Raw genomic sequence first — 12452 nt, 5'->3', positions numbered from 1 at the left:
AGTGCTGCTTTTGGTCTTTACCAGAGCACGGGGAAATAGGCACATCCCCAGAGCGGAGCACATGGTGAAGTGTGGGCAGGGTGCGGGATCTGCGCTGTGGATGGTGCTGGTGGCTCTGCCCATTGTGTGCTGCGTGGTTCACTTCTGTAAATGCTGTACCTCTGTGGGCGTGTGGCGTGTCTGTGCCGAGGGCAGGATCTTCATTCTTCAGGGTCACCGTACTCTGGAAGCTTATTCTTTGGTTCTGGGTTGATTTCAGCATCGTACCCCCAGAGAGATTTGAATGCTATTTGAAGATGTGCTTAAATGCACCTAAAATAAGCGTATAGCTGCTGGAAAATATAAAGCAATTATTTTAATCACATTTTTAGTTACTTAATCACGATAATTAGTTGTTAGGGTCACAAGGGCCGCAAGGAGCGCGTTCAGCTGTAGCAGTCTCGTGTCATCCCGACTCCTTTTGCTGGTTTTAAGCCCTGCTGGAGCCCCGTGCTTTGCCTGCTGCCTGGGCAGGCTGATGGGGGTGGGCAGAGCACCGGCCACGCTGGGGAGCCTCAACTCACCAGAACGGTTATTGCTAATTATTTCAATTCCCAAATATATTTCTGTGGCAGGTGTTGAAAAGTGCTACTGGTGTGTGAGCCGTCCTCCTCGGGGTGGGGCTGGGCTGGCTGAGGAGCTGTGTTGTGTCGGTGCAGTACAGCTCCCTGTTCTTCACAGCCAACCACTTCGAGATTAAAAATGCATTTGTCTAGTACTGCTGAACCTAAAAATACACTCTGCTACTTGCATAGCTGCATTTCTCTCTAGCACGTTATCACCATGCTTTGTTTAGATTTGTTCACCAGTGCACACCCAGAGCTACACAGTTAGAATGAGAGTCACAAATTTCATGTTAAAATAAGCACAGATGTCAGTTATTTCTCTTGTATTCTGGCTGTGCTGCTGGAATTGTATGAGATGCTCCAGTCTTGTTTCTCACAGGTGAATACTTAGTGTTTATCATCATCTGAAGCTTTTCAGGCACTCATAACTTGGTTATAGTCCCACGTCAGTGTTGACGGCTTACTACATACCAACAGAAATAACCGTAATTAGTTCTAAGTGTGTTACTGGATCCAGAGTTGTAATGAGCAAATGGAGTAGCCTTGTTTGCAGCTGTCCTCTGACGCATTGCCTGGTGAATTGTACAGTGGGTCCTTGTTGGCTTTGGGTGATTTATTATCATTTTTTTGCCAGTACAGTTTACTTGAGAATCAAGCCCAATGTGATGAAATCATCCTGGAAAACATGGCCGAGCCAAGTGAGAGAGTATTAAAAGCCCTTCATACTGTAGTGCCCTGATAAAGCGTTTCCTACCAGGAAACTTGGAGGGATGCACTTATTTTATGAATGACTTGAGGGAGAGGAAAAATCCCCACCAGGAAACCATCAGGGAGGATGGATTTAGTTATGTTTTGTCAGTAAACAAAAATGGGTACATTTAAGACTTGTGCAGATCCTGTGGGACCTCTCTGACTGATGCAAAATGACAGTTGTCACAATATTCTGTATAAATATCAGTCTATTTGCAGGTGTCTGTTCTATTTTTAATGTAATCTCACCTATCTTGCAAAAAGTGGGAGAAATGGGTGATGGATGGAATTTTGCCTATATCGATCATGTATATTGCTCTGACATTTACAGGAATTCAGGGCTGTTAATACACTTAACCAGCTGTGTGCTGCCATGGCTGTGCACATCAGTGCTGCCGAGCTGAGTGCTGCACAGCCCTGCGTGGGGACACAGCACCGCGTCCTTTTGAGCAGATCATAATTTAAGGTCAAACTGAGGTGCTCTGTCGTGTTCGTGGGGAGAGTGAAAAATGGAAGGAGGGTTTGTAACCCCGCTGTGACGGCAGGTGCCGCGGGACTACGACCGCTCTGCGGCGTTTCCATCTCTTTACCTTCCCTTCTAGTCGTACATGCTGATCGGATATTAAGCAACCGTTCTTATGCTGCTTTTCTTTTCCTGGTGGATAACTTGAGCCTTTCCTATATTAATTTGCATATCTACATATATATACACATACATATTTTTATGGCTGTAATTTACGTGCGCGCATCAGTGAATATTCATGAGGGACGTTTGAATTTTAGTTTATCTGCTTCTTATCAGAGACTGTGAAGGTACTTCTGAGCTCAGGCAGAAGTTCACCGTGGTGGTGGACACAGCTCACAGTGCGGCAGAGAGGGGGTGGGGTGCAGGGGCACTGTACTGGTTTCTATCGAAACCCACCCCTCACTCAGCAGCGGAGGGCCGTGTTCAGGTGATGAGAAACTTCTGACAAAGTGTGAGCTAAACCCCCTGTGAAAGCCTCCGTGTAACAGGGCACACAGTTTGAATTCCCTGTGGTGTTTGTGAAGACCTCTGGTTTCAGGAGCCTGGCTCTGAGGATCCCTGCAGCGAGTGCTCCCTGGCAGACCCGTCCTACGCTTCAGTGGTGGTGAGAGGTGTGTACTGTAATGTTGACCTCTCGTGGAGCGTGCTCCCCGATGCATTTACATGCAGTGCTGAGTTTGAACAGCCTCAGACAGCCTTTCTGTATGACTATAGAATAAAGAATCTTTTGTAGCCTGCTCAAAATCTCCTAGCTCTGTTTACATTTGAAGAGGCACTGCTGTGGAATAGAACATATTTTTATTGCTTGCATTTGTTACTAAGAGCAAAAACCACGTGCCTGGTTACAGCTTCCAAGTTATCAGTTGCAGTGGACGTGCTCAGTCATGTCCTGAAGCAGTGATGGAGCACTGGTGGGAAGGCAGGGCCAGCCCAGGGGAGCTCAGGTGCATGCAACGTATGATGGAGCAGAAGGGATGGAGCCGGGATCCAGCCCTTCCCAGCCCTCATTTAAGGGTTGGCAGTGGAGGTGAGGGTTTCTTTTGCTGGAGGTCCCTGTGTGGCTGAGGCCTTCTGAGGGCAAGCAGCTCTTTTCCTTTGTTCCTGTGGCTGTGGTTGCTGTTCTTGGCCTTATCCTCACTTGCTGCAGCCTGGGACTCTGCCTCCCTGCTCTCGGTGCTCTGTGTTCCATCGTGCTATAGCACTGCATCAGTAGATGAAACAGTTTAGTGGTAAATTGCACCAAAACTGAACGCCTCAGTTAACCGTGTTGTGTCAGCATCTGATTGCTTATACGCATTAGCAGAAAAACAAAAGAGCTATTTAAAAATGATTTTTTCAGCAGTGTGTGCACGGGATGAAATGAGCAGGAAGTGGAAAGTTGCTTTCCTTTGTTCCGTGCCGAAAGGGAGACCTGTGTGATGCTCAGACCTGACAGAACAGCAGAAGGATGGAAGCTTTCCGAGCTGCTTATCCAAAGTGTTGCAGTGGAAGGGCACTTTGCCTTTCGCTCGCATCTGAGGTGCTTTGCTCGGTACCGAAAAAGGTTGAGGAGAGCAGATGCAGTCTGACTAAATGCTTTTTGGGCTCTTCAGTGGGGTTTTCTTCTTGTGTGATGCTCCCGTAGTGCTGCTGTAAGCAGGAGAGGTCTGTTCGTCCTGTGTGTGCTCAGTATCAGCTCTACTCAGTGCATCTCTGGTGGTGGTGTGATCCACAATCAGCCAAGTCAGCTATTGCCATGCTGCACAGCCCGAGCTGCCAGCTTTTCCCCAAGGGAAGTCTCTCCCTCCTCTCCTAGTGTTCCCAGAAGACGGCCAATTAAAACTACAGATGCAGTTTAAAAATACACTTGCCAGATGTTTGTTTAAAATGACCTACAACTGACAGCAAAAATAGAAAAGGCCGAGCGTGTTTGATGCCGTAACGTACCCTTTCTGTGGGCTGCCACTCTGTATGCTAATGGAGCACAGCTGAATTCCAGAGCCAGACCTGCCAGGCCATAAAGCAAACTGCTCTGAAAGCAATGCATCAGTAATTCTTATCACCTGGCATCTGGAGCGCCTGTGAAAGCCGACTCTCTAACTAGAACATGGCATATCATGATTTAGGAGGAAGCTCTGATTTTGCAATCTGCAGGCAATTTGGGCTGATGGATCTGCTTGCTAAAGCAAATACAGGTCTGCTCAGGACAAACAGCTTTGTTCTGCAGAGCCTCAGCTTGGAACGCTGTGGTACTGATCCGGCTGCAGTGTGGCTGTTGGATTTGTGCTGTCCCAGCGGAGGCACGCGCTGCTCACGGGGTCGGGTGCGTGAACTGCAGTTTTGGGGTCAGATATTGAACTGGGGTTCATATTTTGTTTTCTGACAAAAAATAAAAAATAAAATTGATAATTGTTTCCTAATCAATTTTCTTTCAAGCGAATTGACTTTGTGTTTTCCTCAGTATAACGATTTATAGGCAACAAAATGCCTATTGGCTCATATATCGAAGAAAAAAGCATGGATTAAATTACACTGAAAAATAGATATTTTCACTCTGTAGTTATTTCAGACAACTTCTGTAGCTGAAGTTGAGCTGCTTTTAGATGCTGATCCTGTGAGGCATCAGGCTGATATCTTGTGCCTCTCTAATCACCCGTGGACCCTCTGATGTCCGCACGTCTCCGTTCTGTGCTGTGGCTGCGGTCGTGCCAGGGTGCAGGAAGCACTTTGTGTGCATTGGGGAGCGTTGCTGGTGTGACTCTTGTCTGTTTTTTACCAGTAGCCATCAGGGGGAGCGCTCTGTGGGATGCAGCTGTTACCCCAAATCCCCAGGGGATAATGTAGGGCTCCCAGTGTTACACCGCTGGATCCCCACTGCAGGGTCAGCGTCATGCTGGTGCGGGCTCTTCCCAGACCCACTGCTGTGTGTCCCTGTTGTACTGGTTCTTCTTTAAAAATCGTTGGCACTGGGAAGATGTGGGATTACGGACTGGAAGGCCAATAAAAGTGTTACTTATTGGGATTTTAAAATAGCAGTACGTTCTGACCTTCAAAGTGAACTCTCCGAAGTGATCTGTAGTTCTTGAAATCAGCCTTTCCTGCAGCCACTCAGAGATGTAGGGGCTGTTGAGCATTGAAGAGGGGGAGTTTTCCTTTTGCTTTTACCTTTCCCCCCCTCGCTGACAGAGCAGGTGGTTCACAGGACTGACTTCCTTCCAAGCTCTTCTGTGTTCTGTCTGCTCTCTCACTCTGTGTTTTCTGTGCCTGTGTTCTGCTTCCTTCGTGGAATCCCAAATGTTGGAAAGGAGCTCCGACATCATCCAGTCCCGTTGTCCACCTGCCACCAATCTTTTCCCACTAAACCACATTCCTCAGTAGAACACATCAGTGTTTCTTGAACACCTCTGGGTGCTGTGACCCCCCCATGTCCTAAATCCCAATGATGGGAGTGAGGTGCTGGTGTCCGTATGGGGATGCAGAGCAGTGTGAGTCCCCTGGCACAGCCTGGCAGTGGGGAGCTGCCACAGAGCAGTGGGCAGTGCTGTCCTCCTGTCAGGTTATCCCATCAGAGCACGGTGGTGGTAAATTGCGTGAAGGCTGAGAACTAATCCTGCCCACAGTTAACCCTGAGGAGCTATTGGTGGTGGTACATGGAAGGAGTGCGTTTTGTGCTTGAGTTGCAAGGTGAGTGTTCTGCAGGGATGCTCCAGAAGGATGCTGCAGAAATGCAGCTGTTTGTGCACAGTTCTCATCCAGTCCTGCTGGCCTTCCGTAGCACACAACACGAGAGGTGCTCGGAATGAATGTCTCATAGTTCTCCCTCCTCATAAACATCATCTGCATGCATTAGCTGCAGACAGCCTCAGCTCAGCAGTTTGGTCAGAGTCCAGTGGTTTCTCTGCAGAATGCTAAATCATGTCTGTCTTGGTCTGGGCTTTTTGCCCTCTCTGAGGAGTAAATAAGACTCTGAAAGGGACAAATGTTGTGGCTTACACAGCAAAATGAAGCTTAAATGCATTAATAGTAATATAAATGCTTATTATAAACTGAGGGCTCTATAAAATGAGAAACAGTGTTTGATTTTTTGAGGTTAAGAGGTCTCTTTTTACGTTGGCTGCTGAAAAAGAGCATCACGGGGATTTGTTCTGATTTCATAACACTGCTCTAAATTTTTGGGTTTCAGCAGCTCCTGATTTACCTTCCTGCTGAGTTCAGAAGTGGCTCTGAGTACACAGGGCTTTTTTTTCCCTCAGATCCAGAGACATGAGATGCAAAACCTGCTTGGTGTCATGCACAGCATACGTGAGATTCCTTCCTCTGGTTCTGCTGTCGTGCTGCCCATGCTCATGTTGGTCTTACCCAGCAGTGCTTAACTGACCACTGAATGCCACGTTGTGTGTGCAGGTTTGCAGCCCAGTGCATTGCTTGTGATGTGTTCCCTGCCTGGCTCTGAACCCCTCCTGTGGCAGCACTTGGGGCTCGCTGGGCAGCCCCCATGTGCTCAGAGCCCAGTTAGCTCACCCCCCGGAGATCCATCATGCTGTGCTTTGTGTCTGTGCTGCTGTCTGGTGAAATGCAGCACAAGGGGCTGAAAGTCACAGTGTGAATGTCAAGTTTATCAGTTTTATTTCCAAGCTGTGTGGTCAGTCTTGATTATGTTCATACACTGCTGGGAAAGATGAGCGGGGAGGAAACCCACTGCTCAGGTAGGGAGGTTTCCCAGCGTGGCAGTAAGACTGTCACACAGCTTGATTTTAAGGCCAGTGATCCCCAGCATTGCTGGTGATTAATTGCCTTTTAATTCAAAAGTTTTTGAAAATAACTTTGAAAATGATGTGTAATTTAATTCCATTACATTCTTACTTCCTGAGCATGCTGTTAGGACTTCTGTTTTCAACTCGTTTCCTCTGCAGTGTGCTTGTGAACAGGATGTTGAGCATTTTGTGGTTTCTGCAGGGCATGTAGGTATGAAGAAAGGAATGTAAGAGGTAACGTTAAAAGGATTTGCACTGCTGGTTTCTCATGAGCAAACCCGAAGCTGCATCGCCTTGAGAAAGGCTGAGCATTGCTAGATGTTAGTGAGCCTCGGTGCCCCAGGCCCATTGTGATTCAGCAGTGGCTTCAGCCAGAATAATTCTCTTGTGGGGATGCAGTTTATTACAGCTGTTCCTCCCGGTGCCCCTCCTGCATTCTGCTCCTTGGATAAGTAAAGAGAGTTCTGCTTGAGCAAAGCAGCAGGTTTTTCTAACCAAGTGGGCTGGAACGTGCACGATTTCTTCTTACCCATGAAGATGGTAGACTTTTTTTTTCCATTTATCTGCACTTCTGATTGCTTCTCGTGTGCTCTGGCTGCTTCTCAGCCTTTGGAATGGTAATTTTCCCACCTTCCCACCTTGGTAGGGATGGTCAATGAAATTGCACTCTGCTGTTTTATCAAGGTGGCCTTGTGAGCCTGGTGAAACCAGCCTTACTTCTCAAGACAACACATCACACGGCAGGAGCCCTGAGGATCTTTTTCTTCTGACCTCACTCACCACTCAAATACTGTCCTGTGGATATCAAATGAAAAGAGTACAACCTTATTTTTTCAAAGATCAGCCAATCTGGCCCAAAGGTATAATAAAATTCCAAACTTTGCTTTTAGGAATCATCTTTTATAAGCAATATTTTTCGGAGTTAAGTGGTAGGTACATAGCTGTGAAATAAAATAACGAGGATCAGTGCCTTGAAGCTGTGCAGAATTTTGTGTTGTGGTGACTTGGTTTCATGGGGGGGGTTACATGATGTAAAGATGCCCTAGAAAGCACTTCAGTACCAACGCACTCTGTCCTGTCCTGCTGCTGGTCCCTGTGTAACATGTTTGGGTGTAAACTGCTGCTCCCCATAAGAGTTCAGATGCTTATTTGGCCTGAAGCTCTCTGCCTTTGAAGTACAGGTGCTCTCCGGTGACTCCCATTGATGTGGGGGACTGCCTGGGTTTGTTGGGGTTAATGCAAAGGCAGAGGTGTTGTGTGCTGGCCCAGCACAGGTCAGCTGTGAGGATCCCGGTCCACACTGGGGGAGAAGGAATGGCTTCTGAGCAGTAGGAGTTCTGAAATATGCTCTGTGCTCTGGCTGCTGTGCGGTGAATGGAGGAAGTGTTATTTCCCGATGTGTAAGGGGGATGCTGTTTCTCATGCACTGTCTGCTGCCACTAACAGCCGTGTACCTTAGAATGTTTTACAGCCAGGTGGATTTAGACAACAAATCCAGTCTACAACATGAATGTGGCCATTCGAATTCTACACTTTTACACGTTAATGACACCACAGAATAGTGACAATCATACGAAGCATCATTTAACATTGTTTTGTACTCTTAGGTTCATTTATATGTTTCCATTCATAGTCAATGGCCCCACACCTTCAGGAGAGGCCACAGAAAGCATGTGCTTCTTGGAGGTGTCTTACTCCACACACACACAGCTGCGAGGAATCCCCTGCACTGTAGAATAAGCTCTTCTATTTTACTTTGGTTCAGCACTTATGGAAGTGTGAATGCTGTGGTGTTATGGCCTAATGATGAGGTGTAGACCAAGGGAAAAAGCAAGCTGAGAGCGCCCAAGTGAACGGAGCCTTTGTACAAGGGAACAAAGTGATGTGCTCTGGCTTTGAACAGTACAGGCTATAAAACAGAAGAGCAAAGAGCAGAAAATTGAAACCATCATGGAAGTGTCAGGTCTGGGGCGTTGAATACAAAAGTCTATCCTGATAAATAAGTGGCATATGCTTAGGATGCAGTGGATCAACACATGACTGGGGGAAGCATTTACGCATTGAAGCCTTACACCATGGAGGCTTTTTGTGAGGTACTGCGCTGCGAACAACAGAGACACTTCTGAAAACTCTGGGAGAGACCTCTGTTCTGTTATCTTCCGAGCTGTCACACGCAGGAAAATCTGCTTGTATCTCTCTGGCCATGTCTGGAAATCACTGCAGAGCCTCTGCAGGGTGGCCTCTAAATCTGGGCATTGCTTTGTTGCTGGTGTTGCACGCCGCTGGCACATTGAAGAGCGGTGTGTTTGGCTGGAGCTTCACAAATGGCATTTACTGGCTCTGTGGCATGGAAAATAAAAACTGATTTCCAAACTTAAGTAATTTTCTGGAATAAAAAAACAAAGCATCAAAGAGCCTCAAAGTTATGGCTCTGTATGTGGAGCTTACGCTGTCTGGAACATGAATGTTAATTTATACATAGTGGTAATCAGTCCTTAAAGGGAAAGGGAAGACACCCAAGTCGTGCCCTCAGCTCCGTGCAGGTCGGTGGGAAGCCTTTGGTGCATCCCTTATGTGTGCTTAGAGCCCTCGACTTGCTAAATGACCTTGAGGTGTGTGTTATCTGCACGTCACAGGAGCAGATATTAGGAATGGGCTTAGTTTTATTTTACGAGGGGTCGGGGCACATTGGGTGGTAGGATGTGCATCCTGCAGAAGGGCCGTGCAACGTCTTGGAGTCTCTTTGTAAACTTTCTGCTGTACCTGCAGGAGACCTTGAACTATAAAGCAGCATTTTATTATCGGCGTGATGCTGGACTCTTGCTGTAATGCCAATGTCAGAAAGATTGTTAATAAATAATGAACAGCAGAATGAGCCAAGGGCTGACCTTTTGTAGAGCACCATCTGTCACAGGAGCTTCACTTGATCTTTACTTCCAGTGTTGATTTCTTTTCCCGTTCCCCTTTGGGGATATTGTAGTTTTCGGTCTTATGAGCAGCTTTTGTCTGACTTGTAAAAACTCTTGTAAAATTGAGAGGTTCTCAGCTTTCACGGGAGACAAATATTTGGGGAACTAAATCACGAATATTTGTGGAGCTGCCAGCAGCTGTAAATTATCCTCCTCAGACCAAGCAGATGTAGCAGAGGAAAGTCCCTTTAAAAGTCCGTGGCTCTGGTGAGTTAGAGGGAATGTCTGAGAGCTTCCTTGGGACAGTAGATTATAACCTGAATTTACAGCTGCTGCGTTTTCCACCTTCTATATTTCCTGGTAATGGTAAAGTAGGGAAGAAAAAATACAGGGAAAGAGTTTGCTTAGCACGTATTTTTCAGATGGGGCTTGCTCGTGGGACCTTAGATTGATTTGGCGTGAGTGTGGAGGTTACCTGTGCACAAGCAAATGGGCTGTGGTGGGTGAATGCTCCCAGCCCACTGTGTGTGCCTTGTTGTACAGTGTGGGAGGACACTGCAGGGAGGTACGGGCACTGCTATTTCAGCTTGTTCCTAGGCGAGTCCTTTCTAAAAGCGTGCAGCTTCACTCCCGTATCTCCTCCTGTATAAAGCTGCCATAAGGCAGCGTGGTTCCAGCGAGCTCCCTCCATTCCTGGCAGCAGTGCCATCACTTGAAGGAAATGGTAATCGAGTGTGTTACAATACAAAATTTCCATTGTTAATTCTTTGTGATTTGAACATCTTGAATCGTGGAATCTAGATATAGGGAAAACGTATCCTGTGACTTATCCTGTCTTTTCAGCCGGAATTGGATTGTGCCCTGAGGTGTATTTTTTGATATTGTGTGGAATCTGAAATGTTTCAGATGATGAACCTTCCGACACTTGGCCGGGAGGTGATTTTAAAATGTCATAAATCACAGTGCCATGAAGATTTCATAGTGTTCCACCTGAGCTGAAAAGGAATTTCCTTCTTTCTACACTCGATAAATTTTTGTCCATCTACAGAAATGTTGTGTTTTCTCCCTCGGTGTCTGATACTCCTTTTTGTGCACAACTCCAGCTGCGTTGTGCTTTCTTTGCTGGGGCACAGTGGCAGGGATGCAGTGAAGCTTACTGCGTATTGCTGACTGCTTTTTGTTCCTTCTCCTCTTAGTGTTCATTTGAAGGTAGTTTGTGTTTAGCTCATTTCAGTCTCTGTATTGTGTTCACATTGACTCCTTGCTTCCTGTGACTAAAGGAAACTAATTTCCAGTGCAACACGTTGCGTGGTCCTATTTCAGAACTGTTTTCTGCTTTGATTTGGCTGCAGTTCAGATGTGAATTATTCCCCCTCCTACGTGCTCACACAGAATGATGGTTGTAATTATGTTTGCCACGTGAGAGATGCTGCAGGGATGGACCCAACTGTGTGTGGATCACATAGGTATGACTCGGGATGCTGAAGGCAAGGAGAGTGTAGGAATGGATGAAAAGTTTGGGTGTAGGGATTCTGATGGAGATGCCTTTTGCAATCTCAAGCAGGAAAGCAAATCTTTGTGCTCAGGAATCCTCCGTCGGCGGTGTCACTGTGATGTGACCTTTAGGCAGTGCAGCACGGGGTTGGCTAACTGAGAAAGCAGGGAGCTCAGAGAGCAGCACACGCCTGGTCCCGATGGCACCAGGTGCAGCACTCAGCCAGCCTGGGCACAGGCTGTGTCCTCTCCACGCAGGGTGGCAGCTCAGGGTGTGCTCTGCTGGGCAGGCTGCGCTGTGTCAGGATCGGTATCTCCAGGAGTTAATTCTGGACCCGGCTGTGCATCAGTAGCCCTGCAATTTATGCAAGAAGTGACCTTTGCCTGCATTTTTTTTCCCGTTTCTGTCCTCCCTTTACAGTCTTTTTCTCTCCTAAAGAGTGCTGACGGGAGCTTTCTTCTTGTCATTTTGGAGATCGTCAACAAATTCTGTGGAGAGGTGACCTCCATTACGAGAGAGAGATCGGCATTTGGACGGAGCCCAAGCTCGAGTGCCAGAGCCCTCCTTTGACTGGCAAGGTGACATTGTGTGTCATATCAGCATTCACGACCAGCTCCCTTCTCCGCAGAGAGTAATTATTTCTTTCGGAGAGAAAGGTCCAATTTGCTGCAAAGAACAGAGCCCCAGGTAACAGCGGCAGGAGCCTGCCCCGAGCTCCCTCGACATGAAAGCGGTTCAGAGCCGAACCTCGCGTTGCAATAGCCACTCCTCTTGATTTATTAGCTTTATTTTTACTTTCCCCCTGTCAGATGGGGTTGGGCAGTTGACACTGCAGCTCAGCAGGCGGGGGCTGCTGAATTGCAGGTGACACCACTGCTGGTGCTGCAGCTGCCCGCTCCATGCAGGATGCTTTGGTGTGGACTCTGCACCTTTCATACGGATCGCAGGGTTTATTGCTTTAAACTGCTGCTCAGCTGAAGATAATAAATGCTCTTCAGCTTTCTTGCAGCATTAGTATTACAGTGCAAGCACAGGGAGGCAGCCAGGAGCACCTGCGAGCAGAGAAACTGCCATCTCCTATCCTGAATTGAAATGAGGTACAAGAAGAGAGCTGTAGGTTTCTGAAGGCAGGGTTCTGGTAACTTTATTCTGGGGGCTGCACGTTGTAGCTAAGGTGAAGCACTTCCTGGGGAAGCATGCTTGTGAAGCCCTGTAGGGGTCTGCACTGTGGAGGAGCCACACGAGTGTCCCTTGCTGGGTCAGACAGAGCGCAGCGTGGGACGCCGTGCCCAGCAGAGCACCGTGCAGCTCTTAGCAGCCTCTTAACTTCTGCTTTTAATTGAGCCTACAGTTTTGCTGACAGGACTGCTTCTCACAAGAATGAGAGATTCTGCAGTCCTCTTAAACAGAGGAAACAACTTTATTCGAGTCAAA

General features: G+C 47.4%; 1 protein-coding gene across 10 annotated transcripts in view; it reads left to right on the top strand.

Annotated features, from left to right (window-relative positions):
• The window catches only part of CAMTA1 (calmodulin binding transcription activator 1), a 190784-nt gene that overhangs the window by 79021 nt on the left and 99311 nt on the right, over positions 1-12452 (top strand). The gene's annotated exons all lie outside the window — the stretch shown is intronic.

The sequence above is a fragment of the Cyrtonyx montezumae genome, unplaced genomic scaffold, assembly GCF_038088225.1.
Source record: "Cyrtonyx montezumae isolate F1298 unplaced genomic scaffold, pur_monq_1.0 scaffold_21, whole genome shotgun sequence".
Lineage (NCBI taxonomy): Eukaryota > Metazoa > Chordata > Aves > Galliformes > Odontophoridae > Cyrtonyx > Cyrtonyx montezumae.
Note: the sequence above shows the minus strand (reverse complement) of the source record. Positions and strands in the feature narration are given on the sequence as shown.